At 34.6% G+C, this 19,094-nt stretch overlaps 1 protein-coding gene across 4 annotated transcripts in view; it reads left to right on the plus strand.

Annotated features, from left to right (window-relative positions):
- Nucleotides 1–2,365: 2,365 nt before the first annotated feature.
- The window catches only part of TRIQK (triple QxxK/R motif containing), a 96,828-nt gene continuing 80,099 nt past the window's right edge, over nucleotides 2,366–19,094 (plus strand). For 2 of the 4 annotated variants that reach the window (XM_079901936.1, XM_079901935.1), the window contains exon 1: nucleotides 2,366–2,488. The gene's annotated coding sequence lies outside the window, so the exon portion shown is untranslated. Of the gene's footprint in view, nucleotides 2,489–3,472; nucleotides 3,652–17,064; nucleotides 17,114–19,094 lie in introns of all 4 variants that reach the window. The other 2 variants (XM_079901937.1, XM_079901934.1) reach the window with 2 other exon arrangements.

Here is a 19,094-nt window from a genome sequence, read left to right on the forward strand (position 1 = left end):
CAACTTACCACAAATTTAACTAAATGACATATCTGCCACTATATAATAAAGAAATAGGCATATTCATAACATGTATCTGGATGTTTAATTTTATGTAAAGACATTTATTTCTTGTTCAATGTCCCTAGATATATTTTATTTGATATTTGGTTAGTGTATTCCTCATAATTTCTTCTAATATATATTTGTGCCTAGGAGGGAATTTTAAATTATACATGTTCCAAGTATTGGAGAACAAGCATGAGTTGAAAAATAAATAATTGAGGCCTGGATAACATGAGACTCTCCCACACCAAAAGTGTAAAGTATTAAAAGTTAATTTGAAACATGATTTTTTGGAGTTTAATTATTTTAAAAGATGCTTGCAAAACTACTTTGCAATGGCCTTATTCATGGAAGGTAAGTTTGCTAGTGCCCACCTTATAGATCAGTAAACTACTTGCAGACAATTTGCAAGGAAAAGCTATCTCATAATGATATGTTCAAGATAAGAAATTCATTGGCAGAGACTCATTACCCACTGTTCTAACCTTATTTCCTCACTGTGGATACAGTTTGAAAATTTATTCCTGTGTATGTGTAACACACTATTTTCTACGAGATGTTTAAATAGATACCAAGGTGTAGAGTTCCAAAAATTTGAATATATGCTTCAAACATCTGGAGTTATACATATGGGGAGTATACAGCTGTGTTTATTTCAATGATTACACATTTACATACATACAATACATTTATTTAAATGTATAATTTCTTATATATGTGAGAATATTCAAACACATTTGCTGTACTTATTTGAATATGCAATTGAAAAAGGATTCAAATAAATAATTCACCATTTTTATTTAACTCTTACAGTATTTATTTGTATAAGGTACTTATTAATATACAATCAGAGCACTTTTTAGTGTAAAACCAAATATTTTTAAAAGATTGAAGTAACAATCGGGATCATGAGTCATACAAATGAAGAAATTTTTTGTACGGAGGTATTCATAGCTGGCAAACTTTCAGAAGAATTTGGAAATTCAGCAGGACAGAATAAAAGCATTTGCAATTGGAATGTGTTTCTTTTATTCTAACAATTTTATCATAGTATAGTGGCCATTTTAATTGAATCTCAAAGCACTTATCCAGCGGCATTGTTTTTGTTTGTTTGTTTTTATTTTCTTTCTTACTACCTTATCTGACAAGACAAACACTTCTGGGTATTGGTATAATATAGAACAAAAAAGGATTTTATTATTTTAAAGCTGCACACATGCAAATCTGGTCAAGAGTATTAGTCTCATTTAACTCTACCTTTATTTCTGGAAGAGGAACTGGAGACCAACAAAGGATTTAGAAGGACAGAAAATAAAAGTACATTTTTAGACTCATATTAGTCTCATTTAACTCTACCTTTATTTCTGGAAGAGGAACTGGAGACCAACAAAGGATTTAGAAGGACAGAAAATAAAAGTACATTTTTAGACTCAATTCCTGGCCCTGGTATCTTGGGAGATTTCAGAGAATCTTCCAGTTAGTCTGTTTATACTTGTCCAGTTCTTTTGCATGCTATTTCCTTTCTCAAGGTTTTCTTTTGTTTGTTCGTTTGTTTTGAAAGATTTGATGGGCTGTCCTAGAAAAAGTGACTTATATTTCAGCAAAAGAAAAATTATATTGGAAGTCACATGATTTTTTTTAAAGAAATTTGAGTTCAATTTATCACAGTATAAAAATAATGACTGCAGGCACTTTTTCATGTGTTGAACGACTGAATAAACGTCACTCACAGCCTCAGTTTCTTTGTTCTTAAGCTGTGGATAATAACATCTCACAATGGGTGTTTTGACGATTATATAAGATAAATCATTCAATTGTCAGATGCTTTGCAAATAATAACTAATAACAATATTTCATTCCAATTTTGTAGGTGTGAAGACTGGGTACCTGGACATATCTCCAAATCTTAGTTGTTGGTCAGATTTCAGGAATCACCTTTCCTAAACTGATTAATCTGTTAAAAGCTTGAATCTGCAAACAACATCGTTTTCAGACAGTTCATTCTTCCATCCAGGGATGCCCCCCCAGAGTGTGGATGGGGATGTGTGTATGTGTGTTACGTGAGAAAAATTCAATAATCAAAAGAACGTATTTCTGTGCTTTATATTGAAAAACAAGTCGCAGTCCTTATTTTCAGTTTCCACGGTCACTTTGTGAGACAGGTATCAGAGCCCGGGAATCGCGTCAAAAGGAAATGCCACAGGTTCCGCGCATTTCCTTCCAGGACCCGCGCAGAGGCGGGAGAGAGAATGACCAATCAGAGCGCAAGTTTAGGCTACTCCCGCCCCTTTCCGTCGAGCCCCGCCTCTTTTCCGTACCGCCCTCTACGAGTAGGGGTGTGCAGCAGGCTCGTCCCGCCCCCTCCTCTGAGTGACAGGACCGTGGACAGCAACATTTCCAGCCGGACACATAGTTTGTTGGCCCTTGCGTTGGCTGAGCTAAGGTGTGTGTGTCCCGCGAGGGCGAGGGGATTGGGGAGGCCCTGCCCGGGAAGCTCGGGGTCGGGGACTGAAAGCAGGCGCACCTCCTTAGTGGGCCCCCAATGCGTTTAGGAGACGTTCGATCCGCCCCTGGGAGCGGCACTTGGGCGGGCTGGGCGGAGGGGGGGGCTCTGGAAGAGGAGGAACCCAGAGCCCGGGAAACCCAGTAGGTACGGTAATGACTTAAGGACCCTTCCCGGAGAGCAGGGAGATCGCGGTGGGGGTGGGGATGACGGGCGCGGGATTAGTGCGGTGGGTGGGCGTGGCCGCCGTGGTTGCTAAGGAACGCGCGGTTCCCGCCCTGCCAGCGTGTCTGGCGCTGGCTGCTGGGCCCTAGAACCGTAGCCCCACCCACATCCCAAGGCCTTCCACTAGGGTAGGGGCTGGCTCCCGTGTGCTGTCAGTTAATTCGCGTCTGTTAATTTCACTGTCCTAATCTCTGCGTCTATAGTTCCCGCTCAGGCCTCCCTCTCTCTTGTTACTCTTCTCAACATTTTTTCTCACCTCCCCTTCTAAAACGAACAAGTATCTGCAGACCAAAACATGTGCAGAGAAGGGCTTCAGGCAGCCTGAGGTGGCTTTATTGCCAGGATGGTGGGGCGGGATGGGTCTTTTCCTGGTGTTTGGTGAATCCCTGAACCCCGTGGTGTCCATGTGGATGACTAGGAAAAGGGAGATAGAAGATCTGATTTCTTCCACCTGGAATTCTTTTTAATCGGTGCTGCTGTTTGAGCTCAATGACCTTCTCAGGAAGTTGAGGCAGTTCATTATTGGACATGCCCTAATATATGATCTCCCTTTCGGACCCTATTATGGAGAAGGGTGGTACTAACCCTATAAAGCCCTCTTTTGCGTCACTGTCCCATATTTAATGATTACAGCAGAACAAACATTCCAGAGAGAAAATACAAAGGAGCTAAGAGTCTGCTTTTACTTCCTTCTGCTAGGTTTACTGTATAAATCCCCAAGAAGGAAGCTTGTACTACTTGTTACCACTGGGAAGAAGACTGGCCTAAAAGTCAGGAATGTAGCAGAGTTTGGAAATATTTGCCCTTGGGCAGTAACCCTCATAACTGTTTTCTCATCTGGAAAGTGGAGATACTTATGTGCCCTTTATTTCTAAAAAGTAAGGAGGAATAATTGGTTGTGAAAGTGTTATTAAAGTAATGATCTACACGAATGTAAACTGTTATTGATTACACTTTTAATCTATCTTTTTGTCTCTATGATCTCTGTTATTGATTCTGTATTAGTTCTTGTTAGTACCTGAAATGTCTTGCATGATATATATTTTTTTCCATTGACATCACTAGATTTTTCTCAAGTATATTCATAGCCTGAAAGAATTGGTAAAGAGTACTTTCTAATTCAACGATGAGTGACCTTTTTGGTGTCATATATCATTGTAAGAAGCCAAGGGAAGCTATTGATTCTCCCCTTAGAAAAAAACACAATTACAAGCATAAGTGGACCTTGGATAAAGAACACCTGTTTTTGATCAACTTCTTGAGGGTTAAGGAAATTACTCTCCCACCTTACCTCACTCCAAAGACTGAGTAATTTATATCCAAAACTGCTTGGCTGGGAGCAGAATTGGGTCTCTTTCCTTTCTTACACAGTGCATCTCACTGTAGCTTACCTTAGTTCATGGTCTTCAGTGAATCCTTTTTCTTTTCTTTTCTTTTCTGTTTTTAGTGTTTAACAAACATGAGCTACCAATGATCAATAAACTGTTGCTGTCTTTCAAAAACATGTAAATTGTATTTTATTCCAGATGCCCTTTGATCATCCTCTTAAAGAATATTCTTATATTTAAGCAATAAAAGATAAATTATTGTCAAATATTTTGGGAAAATGTAAAATTTTATTTTTGTAATTCTCTCTTCTATGAAAGTCCATTTTGGACAAAGAAAAGCTGATTACTTTTAGTGTATGCTACTAGAATTATTTAATTTAAATGAATGATCTTTTATAACATTATAATTTCCCATGTCTAAAAAATATTGTGTTTGATTCCACTTTGGCTCTTTTCCTCTTTTCTGTATTAAAATAGAAGGCTAGAAATAGAGATATTTTGTTTGTTAATGTACCTTTATCTAGCTTTATCGGTAAAAGTGGGCATCAGTAGTAGATACTATCATTAGACAGAGAAAACAATGAGAAGGAAAAATATATAGCTTTTGTAATAAACATAAGAGTATTTAGGAGCACTGATTGTTTAGCGCTTATAATTTTATTCGAACTGTTTATTATTTATTCCTTTGTTTACTCAACTCACTTCATTTCTAGTGGAGAAACTAGAATAAAGACAAACTGATTATAGCAAGAATTCTAATGGAATTAAAGTTTTAGGGCCTCAATAAATAATAGCTCTTCTCTTGAATTTGTAAACAGACAGGTGGAGTTGGCAAGATCTGCTTCCTTACTACAGAGCTGATTGGACATAGTGCTTTCAGTGGGAGACCAAAAATGAGTACTAGAACTTCCTTCCCCTTTTTAGCTCCACTCCCTTTCTCAGAACCTAGACTTTAGTCCAGTGAGAGAAAATTTCAGTTTAAAGAACAGATGCACTTACTCAGAATTGCTGGTCTGTATGATCCAGGGCAGAGAGGGAAGAGAAAGAAGATAAACCCCTAGTGTTTACAGGTTTATAACAGGTTATCTCTACCCATTGGAATAATATGGGCCAAAGGATTTCAGCTACGGATCATGTAACTCCCCTGTTGGGAAGCTGTGAATACAGAGTGGGATCTGAGGCCAGGACTGTTAATCTAGTGCTCTGGTTTTTCATCCTGGAGTGTACCTCTGGGCCATTTGAAATATGTGGAGGTGTTATTAAATTATTATGATATCTTTAAAAGCTACTGGCTTTTAGGACCCTGACATTTAAGGATGCTGAATATTGTATAATGTAGAGGTCCACCAGCTCAATGAAAGCTTTCCTTCCCCTACTCCAATGCCAAAATCATCTTGACTATTCCAGTGGAAGTTCCTCCATATAGAAACATGAAACTAGGCCAAATTTCACCCTAGTCTTTGTTCATATGTGCCATGTTTTTTCTTTCTTTTTTTTAATTGAAGTGTAGTTGATTTACAATATTGTATTAGTTTTAGGTTTACAACAAAGTGCTTCAAAATTTTTATAGATTATACTCCACTTAATGTTATTATAAAATATTAGCTATATTTCCTGTGCTGTACAATATATCCTTGTGGCATATTTATTTTATACATAATAGTTTATACCACTTAGTCCTCTATCCCTATCATGCCCCTACCTCTTCCAATCTCCCCACTGGTAACCACTAGTTTGTTCTCTGTGAATCTGTTTCTGTTTCATTATATTCATTTGTTTGTTTTATTTTTTTGACTCCACATGTAAGTGGTAATTTACAGTATTTGTCTTTCTCTGTCTGACTTATTTCACTAAGCATAATAGCCTCTAGGCCCATTCATGTTGTCACAAATGGAAAGATTTCATTCTTTTTATGGCTGAGTAATATTCCATTGTATATATACACACCACATCTTCTTTATCCATTCATCTATTGAGTATCTACCATGTTTTTGATATGAATAGATTTGACTCTAAATGTGAAGGTCTTAATAAAAACACTGCTTAGAATGTAGTTATTTTTTGGTATTCTCTCAGAATGACTAAAATTACATTAATGGAAAATAGCAGTACATAGTTCATCATATTTAATATCCTTAAGACTGAATATATCCTTACTGAACATATAAGAATCATATAAGCTAAATTTCTTTCACCCCTATTATATACATTTAATTCTTTCTTATATGGTACAAGTGTTAAGTATCTTTGCAACAATATAGTGAGTAGGTATATATTTTCATCAAAAAGAAAAGATGACTTCTTAGCTTACTTTTTAGTTTTGAAATGTTAACAATAGAAAGATAAATACTCTGTACTCAGTGGTTTAACAAACTCTGTTGTGTTGAATCAGAAGGTGGAGACAGTTCTGTAAATGAGAGGATCTTTTCAATTTCATGGTTTTCAAGCCATTAAACATGGAGAATGAAGCAGGAATAAAGTAGCTTAGTTCTTCTATAGTAGTATTATGTAGGACAAAGTGCAAAAACAGCAGACCAATTAGATTGAACAACTTAAAATTTTGGGGAAGATGAAGGGAAGATAGTTTAATACAAAAAGCATTTTTTACATACTTTGAATTTTAAAATATTCAAATATTGCAAGATATAGAATAAGAAATTATATGGATACCTGTGACAAAATCCTAATTGTAGATTACAGTTTATAACCTACACCAGCTAGAAAGTGCACTGGACTGAAAGTTTTAGACTTGGCTCCAGCAATAGATATATCATTTGTTGGGTTTTATAATGTCTCCAGGCATCAAGTTCCTTATTTGTGAATAGAAAGAGTTGAAGATTTATTGTTTTCTACCAGTTTTTTCTGAAGAATATGCTTGAGTATTATGAAAATTCTCATTATTCACAGTGATTCACTTATAGCAGTTTATAGCACTGAATCTTTCTGGGCAGGAGTGTATTAGATATTTTTTAGGTATAATTTTAAAAAGAATATCCCAGTTCCTGATTTCATTTTGTCTGTTCATAGAGGTCTATTCTCTGTCTCTTCTCCTTCCCTCAACATCCCCCTCACCCTCCACACATACACACACTTGGAAAACACTGGGCTATGTAGAAATGATCTATACAGGCTCTTTCAATGCCAGGACTTTCTGGATAAATTCAGCATTTGAAATGAATAAAGTGGAACAAAAAATTCCCACAAAACCAGGGAAAAGGAAATTGGCAGAATATCATAGGCATACCTGTGAAAATCTGAGAAGAATTTTAAGCTAAGGAAGAATATTTGAAGGAATTTTTTGATATCTAACACATGCAAGAATGTATAGCCTCTATGGATAGGAGAACTTCATATAAAAATAGCAACAATTAAGTGACAATAGGAAGAGAATAAGATAAAAAGACAAAAAAACTGAAAAATGTGAGAACTGTATTAGTTTTATATTCATGCTGTATAATTTCTATATTTCAAAGTCTGATATAGGTTTTACTGGGCTGAAATCAAGGTATTGGCAGGGATGCATTCCTTTCTGGGGGCTCTGGGAGAGACTGTTTCCTTGCCTTTTCCAGCTTCTGGAGGCTACCCACATTCTTTGGTTTATGGCTCCCGTCCTCCATCTTCAAAGCCAGCAACATTGCATCTCTCTGACTATTCTTTTGTAGTCAAATACATTATGACCACAACTAGGAAAACTTAACAACATTTAAAGATTCAGCTGGATAATCCAGGAGGTTCTTCATTTAATCACATCTGCAAAGTTCCTTTTGCAATGTAAGGTAACATATTCACAAGTTCTAAGAATTAGGACTTGGACATCTTTGAGGAGGGACATTTCTCCCTATCACAATAACATATTAAAAGTTCATATTTGAGGCAGTAAAGAGCAGAACTGATGTTACGGTAGAAAATCTAATGTGTGGAGAATAGACTTGAAACAATGTCCTAGCTGAAATACTGAATGCATGAAAAGAGAGAAAGATGAAGTACATTATATGAACATTTGGAATTTCTGAAGGAGAGACTAGAAAATAGCTAATTGTTCCTAAACAAGAGAACAGAACATTTGAAAAAAAAGTAACAAACAAAGAGATAACAGGAAATAAAAGTTTTATTAACTAAAAAATGACCAATGTATGCAGAAAGGATATTTCTTATATGAGATGTAACAACTCAGAGACACAATATCAAAATTTTTTTCAAATTATAATGATAAAGGAAAAAAAATTTCATGTGTATAGAAAGAGAGAGAAAAAAATTGCATATTATTATCAGGAAACAAAAATTAAGCTGGTCTCAGACTTCCTTTCTGTAGTATTAAATACGAGATGACAACAGAGCAACATTTTTAGAGTTTAAAACAAAATTCCATGCAATCTGTCTTGTTCACACACAGCGACAGAAAACCACTCTTAAGTATATAAAGAACTCTAAACTACATACTTTTTGCTTTGGGGGGAAAAAGGACAATAATTTATAAGAAGCTGATACAATATAAATACAAAAGTGATGGTATATTAAAAAACAAACAAAACTGATGATATATCTCAGAGCCCTAGAATATAGAGGTGGCTTTAATAATTACGTTAAGTCTGGTTAAAAATTCAAATGTAACAAAAAAAACTGCATGAGAAGATATATAATGTAAAAATTAATTCAGCAACAGCAACGTAAATTTAAATAAAACATTGTGATTTTTTGATTTATTTATGCCAGAGATGAAACCTGGTAAGTCAAGAGTATGAATAGATTAAAAAATAAACCATAGCTCAGCAAACTATGACCTGGAGCCCACCCACATCTGGCTTGTTTTTGTAGGACCCATGAACCAAGAATAGTTTTTATGTTTTTAAATGGTTGAAAAGAATCAAAACAATGATATTTTGCAATGTGAAAATTATATGAAATTCCAACTTTATAATTAAAGTTTTATTGGAACACAGCTACACTCATTTGTTTACATATTGTCTATAGCTGCTTTTGTGTTAAAACAGCAGTGTTGAGTAATTGCAACAGAGATGTAAATGTGGTGCTCTCGTAGCTTTGCATTGCTTCTCAGAGCACTACAAATCACAGTGACAAAATTGAGTTATAACTTAATTTTGTCTCTTGACCTGCAGAGCCTAAAATATTTATGATCTGGCCCTTTACAGAAAAACTTTGCAACTTCTAACCTAAACTATATATATGGACTTTAGTGTATAAGACTGAAACTTTCTTTTCAATTCACGGTACCCAGATTTACTCAGTTATTGCCCTTCAATGTTCTACTTACCCTAGTAACTCTTTGGTCTTATATGGACTTGGGTTAAAACCAAGAATCTATTATTCTTTATATTTAATAATCCAAATTTTCTCTTTTTCACCTCTGTGCTTTAGAAACAAAATTCATGTAAAGATTTTAGAATATCACTTCCAAAGACAAAAATCAGTTAATACTGCAATACTGTAAGAAGAAAAAATGAGTACTTTACTATTGTATGCCAAAATTCTATGTGCTTATAGAGATAGATAAGCATGTACTACATTTAATAAGTAGGTTATATGTCAATCATTTAATAATCAAATATTTGTTTGGCAAGTATAGGTGAATTATTTCAGAAGAAGTGACATTGAAACAAGGTTTTGAAGGATATTTGTAAATTTAAGGTAGTTAAGGCTGGGGCTAAGGTAACATGGAGAATAAGATTTGTAAAGCCACTAAACTGTCAGTAGGGTCATGTGATTGGGAAATGTAAGAAATTCAGTAGCTGGAACAGAATTTGGAAAACAAAAAAGTGGCTGGAGTTGAGGCAATAAGACCTGCTAGCCCAGGCCAAGAAGGCTATTATATGTCATGCAAAGCAGTTCTCATCTTGTGGGCAATGAGGATCCATTTCAGATTTTTGAACTGTAGAGCAACATGATCAGATTAGTATTTAGAATAATTGTTCTTAAATTTTTCAAGTACAGCACTCCCTAAAATTCTTTAATGTTATGACTTATAACTTCATGAAGCAAAAGTTGCCTTGGGATATACCCATTTATGTTATATTTATAACAGTTTTTCCTCTGAGGGGGATATATAAACAATCCCCCAATTTCTTTTCTCCATTTTACAGATGTAAAGTCTATATCTCAGATAAATGATCTGAACACACTCTTCCTTGTGGAGGAAAGTGAGTGTGCTCTGTGATTAGACAGATTTGATTTTAAATCTCTACCCTTACCTTGTTAACTGCATGCTTGGAAAAGTCACCTAATCATTAGAAAACCTAGTTTTCCCAGTTGGGGTTAATTGTACTTATCCCACAGGAATATTATGAGAATTTCTGATAATGCATGCGCCATGCTTAACACAGTAAATGGAAACTGCTGCTATTATTATTATTAGTAATATTAATCATCATCATTATAAGGCTTCAACACCCATTATTCACATTTTCAAAACACAAAAGTTTTGAAAAATTATTTTTCTCTAAGTTTTCACAAACTAATTGGAGGCAAACCATCTTTGAAATGACAAACTACTACTTATACAGTATTTATTTTTCTAGTCAGTGTCAGTATCGATAAGATTTTGCTGTGAAGTATTGATGTGCTGCCCCTATACTCCTCTAAGAGTGTCATGTAATTATGGTAGATATGGGACACATTACCTTTCTATAGTCTCCAAAACACATCTCGCCCATTTTATTTTATTTTTATTTTATTATTTATTTATTTATTAGAATTTAAAAAAAATTTTTTTTAAATTAAAAAAATATTTAAAGTCTTTTAAAAAGACTTTAAAAAATCTGGACCATCCTTAAAGTCTTTATTGAATTTGTTACAATATTGCTTCTGTTTTACGTTTTGGTTTTTTGGCTGCGAGGCATGTGGGATCTTAGCTCCCTGACCAGGGATCGAACCCGCACCCCCTGCATTGGAAGGCAAAGTCTTAACCAGTGGATCACCAGGGAAGTCCCTCAAACATTTTAGATAAGGACTACAGATCTATATTATTGTGATTCTTTTATTTTAATAACAGCTTCATCGAGATATGATTCACAATCATAAAATTTATCATTTTAAAGTGTACAATTCAGTGAGTTTTAGCATATTCACAGAGTTGTGCAATCACTACTATCTAATTTTAGAATATTTTCATCACCTCAGAAAGTACCCACTATCAGTCACTCCCCATCTGTTCTGCTCTCACCCTCACCGTTAATCAAACTTTTTCTGTCTCTATGGATTTTCTCATTCTGAACATTTAATATAAAGAGAACAATAGGAATGATGCATTAATTGGACTTTTGTGAATGGCTTCTTTCACTTAGCATAATGTTTTCAAAGTTCATCCATGTTGTACCATGTATCAATATTTCATTACTTTTTATGTTGAAATAATATTCAATCATATGGTTATACCACATTTTGTTTATCTATTTATCATGGATTGTTTTCACTTTCTGGCTATAAGGATAATGCTGGTATTTACATTTGTGTACACATTTTAATGGGAACATACATTTTCATTTCTCTCACATATATACCTGGGAGTGGAATTACTGGGTCACATGGCCATTCTGTTTAGTTTTTTGAGGAACAACCAAACTGTTTTCCAAAATGGCTGCACCATTTTGCTTTCCCACAAACAATGTATGAAGGTTCTAGTTTCTCCACATCCACAGCAACACTTCTTATTATCTGTCTTTTGGTATAGCCATCCTTGTGGGTATGATTTGAATTGTGATTTTGATTTGAATTTCCCTAATAACTGATGATACTGGGTATCTTTTCATGTGCTTATTTGCAATTTGTATTTATTCTTTGAGGAAATATCTATTCAGATCCCTTGCACATTTTAAAATTGTTATTTGTGTTTTTACTGTTGTAAGCGTTCTTCATATATTGTCTGTATATGACCCTTATCAGTTATACAATTTGCAAATATTTTCTCCCATTCTGTGGGTTATCTTTTCATTTTCTTGATCATGTCTTTTGGAATACAAAAGTTGTTTTATTCTGATGAAGTCCGATTTACCTATCTTTTATTTTGTTGCTTGTGCTTTTCATGTTGTTTCTAAGAAACTATTGCCTAACACAAGGTCATGAAGTTTTACTTCTGTGTTTTCTTCCAAGCATTTTATAATTTCAGCCTTTACATTTAGGTCTATGACTTGGTTTGACTTAATTTTTGTATATGGTATGAAGTAGGAGTTCAACTTTATTCTTTTGCAGCATCATTTTTTTTAAAAGACTATGCTTTCATATTGTGACTCTTGACCTGAATTATCATCATTATTTTCAAATAGTCTAAAAATTGCAAGCTATTTTTTTAATTGAAATACAGTACGTATGTATGTACAGTATGTATTGAATACATACAGTACAGTATGTATTGAAATACATTATGAAATGATCACCACAATAAGTCTAGTAACCATCTGTCCCCATACAAAAATATTATTGACTGTATTCCTTATGCTGTAACTTATTTATTGTATAACTGGAGTTTGTATCTCTTAATTCCCTTCACCTATTTCACCCACCTCCCCACCTCTCTCCCTTCTAGTAACCACCCATTTGTTCTTTGCATCTATGAGTCTCTTTTCATTTTGTTTTGTTTGTTTGTTTGTTTTCTTAGATTCTACATGTAAGTGAGATCATGCAGTATTGGTCTTTTTCTTCACCTGATTTATTTAACTCAGCATAATACCCTCTTGATTCTTTTGCATATAGCTATCCAGTTTCCCCAACACCATTTATTGAAGAGGCTGTCTTTTCCCCATTACGTATTCTTACCTCTTTTACCTCTTTTGTCATAGATTTATTGATCGTATAAGTGTGCATTTCTTTCTGGACTCTGTTCTATTCCATTGATCTGTGTGTCTTTTTTTTGTGCCAGTATCATACTGTTTTGATTACTGTAGTTTGTAGTGTAGTTTGAAATCAGGGAGGGTGATACCTCCAGGTTTGTTCTTCTTTCTCAAGATTGCTTTGACTATTCTGGGTCTTTTTGTTTTTCCATACAAATTTTAGAATTGCTTGTTCTAGTTTGGTAAAGAATCCTTTGGGGTTTGATAGGAATTGCATTGACTCTGTTGATTGCCTTGAGTAGTATGGTCATTTCAACAATATTAATTATTTCAATCCATGAGCACAGTATATTTTTCAATTGTTTGTTTGGCTTCAATTTCTTTCATCAATGCCTTATAGTTTTCTGAGTACAGGACTTTTACCACCTTGGTTAGATTTATTTCTAGGTATTTTATCCTTTTAAAGGCAATTATAAATGGGATTGTTTTCTTAATTTCTCTTTTTTGATAGTTCATTGGTAGTGTATAGCTATGCAACAATTTTTGTATATTAACTTTATTGAATTCATTGGTGAGTTCTAGTAGTTTTGTGGTGGTGACTTTAGGATTTTCTATGTATTTATATATGTATATAAATTATATAGTATATACATATTTTATATATATGTATATATATTTTTATATATATGTTCATGTCATCTGTAAACAGGGACAGTTTTACTTCCTCCTTTCCAATTTGGATTTCTTTTATTTCTTTTTCTTTTCTCATTGCTGTGGCTATGACTTCTGATACTAGGTTGAATAAAAGTGGCAAGAGTGGGCATCTTTATCTTGCTCCTGGTCTCAGAGTAAATGATTTCAGCTTTTCACCATTGAGTATAATGTTGGCTATAGGTTTGTTATACATGGCCTTTATTATGTTGAGGTGCATTCCCTCTATACCCATTTTTGTCGAGAGTTTTTATCACAAACAGATGTTGAATTTTGTCAAAAGCTTTTTCTACATCTATTGAGATGATCATTTTTTTTTTAAATTTGATAATGTAATGTATCACATTGATTGATTTGTGAGTATTGAATCATCTTGTGTCACTGCGATAAATCCCACTTGATCATGGTGTATGATTCTTTTAATGTATTTTTTGATTTGTTAATATTTTTTTGAGGATTTTTGCATATATGTTTATCAGTGGTGTCGGCCTGTAATTTTCTTTTTTGTGGTCTCTTTTTCTGGTTTTGGTATTCAGGGTGATGTTAGCCATGTAAGATGGGTTTGGAAGTGTTCCTTCCTCTTCAATTTTCCAAATAGTTTGAGAAGGATCAATGTTAACTCTTTAAATATTTGGTAGAATTCATCTATGAAGCCATCTGGGCCTGGACTTTGTTAAGAATACTTTTTTTTTATTACTGATTGAATTTGTTAATTAATGATTGAGTAAATTAATATTAATTTATTTATTAATGACTGAATTTCATTACTTGTAATTGGGGTCTTCATATTCGGTTGGCCAAAAAGTTCATTCGGGTTTTTCCATTACATCTTGCAGAAAAAGATGTATGTTTTCCCATACGTCTTACAGAAAAACCCAAATGAACTTTTTGGCCAACCCAATATTTTCTAAATTCTTCCTGATCAAGTCTTGGGAGATTGTACATTTCTAGAAATTTATTCATTTCTTCTAGGTTGGCACATAATTGGTTGTAGTAATCTCTTATGAGCCTTTGTATTTCTGTGGTGTCAGTTGTAACATCTCCTTTTTCATTTTTCATTTTATTTATTTGGGCCCTCTGTTTTCCTTGATGAGTCTGTCTAATGGTTCATCCATTTCGTTGATCTTTTCAAAAAACCAACCCTTAGTTTTATTGAACTTTTCTCTCTCTCCCTCTTTTTTTTTGTTAAGTCTCTGTTTTATTTATGTCTGCTCTGATCTTTGTTATTTCTTTCCTTCTACTAACTTTGGATTTTCTTAGTTCTTTATTTTCTATCACTTTAGGTGCAAGACCAGATTGTTTCCTTCAGATTTTTTGTTTCCTGAGGTAGGCTTGTATCACTGTCAACTTCCATCTTAGAACTACTTTTTCTGCATCCCACAGATTTTGGATTGCTGTGTTTCCATTTTTGTTTGTTTTCAAGTATTTTTTTACTTCATTTGATTTCCTCTATTACTGATTGGTTTTTTAAGTAGCATATTGTTTAGCTTCCACCATGCTTGTGTTTTCTGTAGTATTTTTTTTCTTGTAATTGATTTCTAGTCTCATAGCGTTTTGATGGAAAAAGATGCTTGATATGATTTTAGTCTTCTTAAATTTATGAAGACTTATTTTGTGGCCTAGGATGTGATCTATTATGGAGAATGACCCATGTGCACTTGAAAAAAAATGTGTATTCTACTGTTTGGGGATGGAATATTTTATATGTATCTATTAATTTCATCTGCTCTAATGTGTCATTTAAGGCCAGTGTTTTTTTTACTGATTTGCTGTCTGAATGATCTGTCCTTTAATATAAGTGAGGTGTTAAAGTCTTCTACTACTGTATTACTGTAAGTTTCACCCTTCATAGTGGTTAATACTTGCTTTATTTATTTAGGTGCTCCCATATTGGGTGCATTTATATTTACAATTGTTATATCTTCCTGTTGGGTTGATCCCATTATCATTATGTCATATCATACTTTGTTTCTTATTACAGTTTTTGTTTTAAAATCAATTTGTCTATCAGTGCTACCTCAGTCTTTTTTGTTTCAATTTTCATAGAGTACTTTTGTTTTCATTTCCTTACTTTCAGTCTCTGTGTGTCTTTAGAACTGTAATGACTCTTGTAGAAAGCATATGTATGAATCTTAATTTTTTAATCCATTCAGCTGCTCTATGTCTTTTGATTGGAGCATTAAGTCCATTTAAATTTAAAGTAATTCTTGATATGCATGTACTTATTGTCATTTTGTTAATTGTTTTGGGGTTGTTTCTGTAGTTTTTTTTTTTTTTTCTCCTTTCTTCTTTTGCTTCCCTGTTGATTTGATGGCTATCTTAGTGTTATGTTTAGATTCCTTTCTCTTTTTTTGTGTCGGTATCTATTTTAGGTTTTTGATTTGTGGTTACCCTGTGGTTCATATATAACAACCTATATATATATATATATACACATATGTATTGTGTATGTATGTGTGTGATTATTTTAAGTTGATGATCTCTTAAGTTTGAAGGCATTCTAACCGTCTTGTATTTTTATTCCCCCACCACCATGTTTAATGTTTTTGATATTATATTTTTGTTTTTGTGTCCCTTAACTATTTATTTTAGATATAGATGATTTTACTACTTTTGTCTTTTAATCTTCCTACTTTATAAGTGGTTGACTTACTGTATGTTTGCCTTTATCAGTGAGTTTTTTTTTCCTTTCATAAGTTTCATATTTCTAGTTGTGGCCTTTTCTTTTCTGATTAAAGGAGTCCCGTTAATATATCTTTTAGAACTGGTTTGGTGGTGCTGAAGTCTTTTAGCTTTTGCTTGTCTGTAAAACTTTTGATCTCTCTATGAAATCCGAATGAAAGCCATGCCAGGTAGAGTATTTTTAGTTGTAGGTTTTTCCCTTTCATCATTTAAAATATATTGTGCCACTACCTTCTTGCCTTCAGAGTTTCTGCTAAAAGTCAGCTGATAGCCTTATGGGAGTTCCCTTATACATAACTTGCTGCTTTTAATAACCTTATGCGAGTTCCCTTATATATAACTTGTTGCTTTTAACTTGCTGCTTTTAATATCCTTTGTTATCATTAATTTTTGCTATTTTATTTATAAAGTGTCTTGGCATGAACCTTCTTGTGTTCATCTTGTTTTGGAATCTCTGTGCTTCCTGGACTTGGATGTCTGCTTCCTTCCCCAAGTTAGGGACTTTTCAGCTATTATTTCTTTAAATAAATTATTTGCTCTTTCTTCTCTTTATTCTGTGACTCCTATAATGTGAATGTCAGTTTGCTTGATGTTGTCCAAGAGATCTGTTAGACTATCCTAATTTTTTAATTTTTTTTTTTTTCTGTTCAGCTTGGGTAATTTCCAGTAGTCTATCTTCCAGATTGCTGATCTGTTCCTCTGTATCTAATCTACTATTGATTTCTTCTAGTAAATTTTTTTTATTGCAGTTATTGTAATCTTTGCTCTGTTTCTTCTTTATATTTTCTAGCTCTTTGTTGAACTTCTCATTGTGTTCATCCATTCTCCTCCTGCATTTGGTGAGCATCTTTATAATCATTACCTTGAACTCTTTATTGGGTAGATTACTTATCTCCCCTTTGTTTAGGTCTTTTTCTGAGATTCAACTTGTTCCTTCATTTGGGACATATTTCTCTGTTGCCTCATTTTTCCCAGTTCTCTGTGTTTATTTCTACATGTTAGATCAGTCAATTATGTTTCTTCATCTCGGAGAAGTGGCCTTATGTAAGAGATATCCTATTTAGCCCAGCAGCATGTTTCCCTCTGGTCACCAGAACTATATGTCTTAGGGGTGTCCCATACATGGGCTGCATGTGCCCTCTGTTGTGGCAGGGCTGACTACCATGGTCATGCTGGTAGGTGAGGCTGGCCCCAACCTGGTTGGCTGAGAAGCCACATGTTGTGTGGTAGCTGCAGGCCTGCTAGGGGATGGAATGAGCTCCCCATGCAGTTGGTTGTACAGCCTGGGGGCAATAGGACTGCTGCTCGCCTGCTGATGTGTGGGGCTGAGTACTAGCATGGCTGTTTGCCTGGTCCAGGTGGGCACTGAGCTGGCACTGGCCTGCTAGAGAGCATGGCCAAGTCTCTGGGCGGCTGTCCACACAGTCCAGGGAGGCATGGGTCTGTTGCTATCCCACTGATGGCTTGAGGGAGGATTTCAAAATGGGGATTGACAATGCTGGTGGTATTGCTGTAGAATGAGCTCCCAGAAATGGTTGTTGCCAGCTTCTCCATCCCCAGGGGGAGTCCCAGTTACCTCCTGCCTCTCTGGGAGGCTCTCCAAGATCAGCAAGTGGGTTTGACCCAGGTTCCTCTCAGACTACTGCTTCTGTGCTGGGATTCAGAACATGTGAAGTTTTGTACATGCCCTTTGAGAGCAGAGAGTTTGTTTCCTATAGCTGTCTGGCTCTCCCAAACATAAGACTTGCTGGTTTTCAAAGCCAGACATTTGAGGATTTGTCTTCCTGGTGCAGGACCCCTAGGCTAGGGAGCTTAGTGTGGGGTTCAGGCCTCTTATTCCTTGAGGAGGAACTCTAAGATTTTGATATTTTTTCATTTGTCGTTTGACAACCTGAGGAAGTGTGCTGACTATACCACATCTCTCTCTCCTATTCATCTTCTTGTGGTCCCTTCTTTATATGTTTAGTTGTGAAAAATCCTATATGCTAGTCTTCATGTTGTTCTCATGGAGAATTGCTCTGTAAGTAGTTGTAATTTTGGTGTGTCCATTGAACTACAGGTGAGTTCATGGTCTTCCTACTCCACCACCTTGGCCACCTCTGCAAGCTATTTTTAATGATATAATTACAATTAGTAAAACTTGTATTCTCAAATACTTTGAGTTAAATTTTATGTTGATTATTATTGTTAGACAGCAGTTTGGAACCACTTAAATTTGATACTCTTATCTATGTGAGAGCAATTGTGGCATAAAGCTAGAGATAAGTTCAGTGCCTGGCACGTAATAAGTATTTAATAAATATTCATTGAACAAAAATGAATAAACCATACATTATTTGAATGTTTTCCTTGTTGCTTTTTAATTGGCATTTGGTTTAGAAAGTAACATGTACTTAACAATTACGGTTGAATAAATATATTTATAGGTCAACTCTACAAATTGCAATAACAGAAAATAAATTAAAACTAGTCTCTACATTCATATTTAAGTCTAAAATATAGTGGAAACATCTCTTAGTACTTTTCAGATAATCACTATACAATGAACCATTCTTCAAGTGTGATCTGCAGAAATAGTGTTACTGTTTATTACAGTGGAAGGGGGTCTTTACTTAAATAAATTTAGGACACATTGGGTCAAGTAAATTTAAATAGGCTTTTCTATTATAGGACTTCTCAGAGCTTTTTTATGAAAGTGTACCTTGTGTAAAGGGGGAATAGTATGCAATGTTTTTCAAGTATACATGGCCATAGAAACTTAATTTGAATGAACATATAACAGAGTTAGCAAACCACAAACCACAACTTGGAAAATGCTAC

This window comes from Stenella coeruleoalba (assembly GCF_951394435.1).
Source record: "Stenella coeruleoalba genome assembly, chromosome: 17".
Taxonomy (NCBI): Eukaryota; Metazoa; Chordata; class Mammalia; order Artiodactyla; family Delphinidae; genus Stenella; species Stenella coeruleoalba.